Source organism: Zingiber officinale, chromosome 5B (assembly GCF_018446385.1).
Source record: "Zingiber officinale cultivar Zhangliang chromosome 5B, Zo_v1.1, whole genome shotgun sequence".
In the NCBI taxonomy this organism is placed as follows: domain Eukaryota; kingdom Viridiplantae; phylum Streptophyta; class Magnoliopsida; order Zingiberales; family Zingiberaceae; genus Zingiber; species Zingiber officinale.
This window is the reverse complement of record NC_055995.1, coordinates 11,577,677-11,581,873: the sequence shown is the minus strand read 5'-3', so window position 1 is coordinate 11,581,873 and position 4,197 is coordinate 11,577,677.

Sequence of the window (4,197 nt, the reverse complement as noted above, 5' to 3'; positions counted from 1 at the left end):
GGGGCTTGCCCCCATTCCTTGGAGAAGGGTTCTCTCCTTTGGGGGAACCCTAAATCTTCCATCTTCGTCGATCCATCCATCTCAGGAGCAAGGGAACATCTCCAAAGACGTCGAACTTCAAAGATAAGTACTCTTCTCTCTCTATTTCTATGTATTGAGTTGTAGGTTGTTATTTTCATTATCTTTTGGTTGTATTATCTTGCGATGGAGTAGATCTCTAAATTTAGGATCTATGAAGTAGTTATGATGTGTTGTGATGTATGGTGGCAAAAAAAAAGGCGAATACGCTCGCCCCCAGCGCCCCCGCCAACCTATCCCAGGGCCAATACAGAGGAGGTAAATCACGAGCAGCTACTAGCCTTTGGAATAGTGACTAGCACATAAGGGAGACATTTACCTCGACTTTGCCGAGATTCGAACCCTAGATCTCATGGTGGCAGCACCTTATGCGCTAGCCACTAGACCCATCCGAGGGGTGATGTGTTGTGATGTATGAACTATGTATTTGGATATTTTTCTATGCAATGATGTGTTTATATCATGTTCTATGTGTGTTGTGACTTGTATGTGTTTGACGAAATGTGTGTGAGGCCAATTCATATAGATGTGATGGATTTATCTCTATATTAAAGTTGTTACTAGACTGAATAACCGGGGGATTTTTAGTGACAAAGGATACTCATTCAACCGGACATATTATGCCCTTAGTGACAGAGAGCATTAATACTTACCCGCTTTCTAGAGTCAAAAGATCTTAACTTAAGGACTAATCATTGTTAAGGCATTCTAATTGGAGTAGATACTTCAGTGCTACTGTTAGGAAGTGCATTAGATAATTCTAGCGATTGTATGACCGGGGGGGCCCTGTGACAGAGGGTAACCCTTTAACCAGACTTTTTAGAGTTGCTTCTTTATTTAATAGCATTAGAACCTGGGTAGACTCTCTGGTGCGAATTTTGCGAGGTTGTACCGGACTTTAGTTAGAAGCCCTACACGAGTATAAGCATGGAATTAGATAGATGACCAATGCATAGGGGCATTACCTAGTATCATAACGAAACTGAAATCCTAGCATTTATCATCCATCCCATTCCAAGATCATCTCTTACTCCTTCTCTCTCCTTCTCCTCAATCTTTCTCTTACTCTCTCTCTTTTACAACCAATATTTGATTGTCTAGATAACTCACCGTGCGAAGTTAATTAGTGATTAATCAACAGTCCTTGTAGGTTCGATCTCTTTTGTATTACTGATGACGTAACTGTGCACTTATGGTTCATAACAAAGATCGAGAAAGAGTATTTTTTATTTGACAGACAATTCACCCTCTCTTGCCGGTCGGCCCCGCTGCTCCAACATATCTTATATCATTTTAAATCATGATTTTTTCCATATCTTTTCAATATAGAACTTTGGTTGTATCCTCGACATATTCATGTTCATTAGAGCAAAACAAATAATATCATTCACTCCAAATACTCACAGGCTTCACAGTAAAATAATTTCGTTCATGTTCACTTAGCAAAAAAAAAGAAGGTAAAGCACTTGCCCCAACACGTTGTCAGTCCGTCTCAGGACCAATATAGAGGAGATAAATTATGATAACTAAGGAGAGAAGTAGATGGGGGTGAGTTAAACGGGATGTAGGGATTTACATCCCGTTAGCCCTAAAGTTCGACCCCTCGATCTCAAATGATAAACTTTCATCTACTTACCAACTTAGTTATGCTCATGGAGTCAACTTTGTTCATGTTCATGCAACTTCAATTGGAAACCCAATAATATATATAGCAAAGACACGCCATTTTCTTTCATTCACATTTATCATAAAATTTTCCACCGACTATCAAGTTAAATTAGAAAATATTCATATAGGCTCATCTAAATTCATAAATTTAAAGTCTCACTCAAAGAAAGTCTTTATGATGTGCCTTACAATTGGAATTCAATCATTTGATAACCTAATTGTTACAAGAGCCCCAAGTGCAAAATACTAATTTCATATCCTTCAATCTTAACTAATATTGGTAAGTCAAATATACAGTAGTACATTCTATCAACGATGAAATTTGACATCCTAATGACCTCTCACGACTGCCCCCATCTTATGAAAAGGGAGTAAATTAAGAAATCAAAATTAATCATCATATGAAAAAATAATTCTTTAATTTTTATCATGATTCGATTCTTATTTAATTCTATAACAAATTCGATGATTATATCCTGGGACAAATGTAGGATAGTATATTATTGATTCAATAGGATGACTAAATCCAATTGACTGTACTGCTGTACACTATCTATATCTGTCTGCATTACTAATATTTAAGTCATTATTCTATCGATTTATACGCTAGTTTAATAATTTGAAACATAAGTCAGAAGACTCAGTTTGTGCCATTTGGGCGGCTGAAGAGTAATTTGAGAGTAAATTATATTCATCACTGACTGATAGAGCTGAACTAGTCTTCACGTTTTGGCAACCCTTTGAGCAAGGCATCCGACTCTGTTTTGATTACTTTAAGAATTCCAAGAAGCATGACATCGTTTTGTCAAAATATCTAGTTGCAGAACTTTATTGACTTCTTAAATTCACTAATGTTGGACCTGAACGGGATTGAAGGAGGTGAAGCAAGAGAGGATCTTGGCACCTAGAACAAGGAACTAAGGATTTGACTATGGTAGAGTAATTTGAAAAGAGATGAAGAAGATCAACTAATCATAATTTTCACAGCAAAGATTTCCCTTCCAGAAAACAACATTGTTAGTGGGTGATCAAATAGGTATGTTGTTATAGGTTAAAATTATAGTAAAAAATAATTATATTTATATTAGACATCTTTCGTAGTTCGTCTTTAAATTATGTGAAATAGATCATGTCCATCAAACTTACCTTCTTAACTATAATGGCACCACACAAACCACACCTACCTGACCATAATTGCACCCCACAAATCAGTCAATTGAACCTAATTAGGGAAGATAAGGACATAGTCACAAAACCATACATCCATTCACATAAATCACAATTAATGCAATGTGTTATTATGCTCTCTGTTAGAGTTTTCTTAACGCGGAAGCGAGGGGGCCTCTCACCATTTTAACACCAATAACAATTATTATTATTATTATTATTTTTAAACAAAACAAAATATATATTTATCAATAAAGGGGAAGAAATTAAATGATTAGGCGTGCAACAAACTTTATCTAAAGGTGGCCGTATAGAAGGAGTGGGTGGACCGCCAGTTGCCAAACCCGACCCAATTGTACATGCGAGTTCCACGTGGCAGCGTGCGATTTTTCTTATACAATTTTTAATATGAATAATAGAATATAAATAATTCTAAATCGGAAATAATATGGGAAGATCTTTGTTGACAACTCCAAATGCAAAATATTCCCTTCTTTTCTTTACCATTCCAGATCGTCTGAACTACTGTTTTATTTATTTATTTTTTTAATCCATAATAAAATTACAATCGAATCACACCCTCAATGAATTGTCATCCCTATAAGAGTTCATCTTTTCTTTTAGATTATAATTTAGATCAAGAGCTGCTCCTTGCTCGCCGCCCAACAGTCCAGTCACCTACCTATCGCCAGCGCCTTCAGCAACCTCCGAGCATCTACCTGATCTAAATTATAATTTGGATAGAAAGATGAATATTGAGAGAGATCCCAACTAGTACAATCTAATTATGATCGTAATTAATTACATTGTGGACAATCTCTTGGTTCATAAAAAGTAGACCATAAGATTCTTTTTCTTTATTAACCATGAGGATGTTTGATTGGCTGGAGGACAGATCCTTTAGTTTACAATCTCTGATCCCCTCTTGGTCCTTACGTAATTTACACATTGGATCGTGGTTAAAATTAGGCTAAAATTGACGATTTCTCTCGGATTCATCTTCCCATCTAGATTATAATCTGATTCAAGATAGAAAATGGATGAGAAGGTAAATTCCAGAGAGATGGCAATCAATTTGGATCAAATTCCAATGTATAAATTAAGGGGCTAAGGGCATCTCCAATAATTAAACTTCTTCGTAAGCTTTTTTTTTAGTTTCTAATATGTCACATCAATGCCACATCCAAAATAGAAAAACCTATTATTCTCTCCACAATCAAAAAATCTCCATACAACTTTTTTTGTGGGTCCTACATTACAAATCATACATTTTTATTTTTATTT